Source organism: Brassica oleracea, chromosome C4, assembly GCF_000695525.1.
Source record: "Brassica oleracea var. oleracea cultivar TO1000 chromosome C4, BOL, whole genome shotgun sequence".
NCBI classification, from domain to species: domain Eukaryota; kingdom Viridiplantae; phylum Streptophyta; class Magnoliopsida; order Brassicales; family Brassicaceae; genus Brassica; species Brassica oleracea.
Window position 1 is genome coordinate 20,545,165 of NC_027751.1, and position 218 is coordinate 20,545,382.

Genomic DNA, 218 nt, shown 5'->3' on the forward strand with positions numbered 1-218 from the left:
TGTTCTTCCGCTGCGAGTCAACCATCCAGCGTCGGTAAGCCTGATCACCGGTCACATCCGCCAGCTCTCCGAGGTCGTATGACAGTTCAGCTTCTGGGGTGATGTCCTCAACATCTTCCATGTCCGCGTCAGGTGCTGCAGCACGTGGATCAGTGCAAAGGAGCTCAGGTGGAGGGAGGAAGCGTATGTTGTCGAACACGCTGAACCTGGTGATCTCG

At 56.9% G+C, this 218-nt stretch overlaps 1 pseudogene; it reads right to left on the reverse strand.

The window, feature by feature from the left end:
* The window catches only part of LOC106338351, a 19,045-nt pseudogene that overhangs the window by 3,200 nt on the left and 15,627 nt on the right, over positions 1–218 (reverse strand).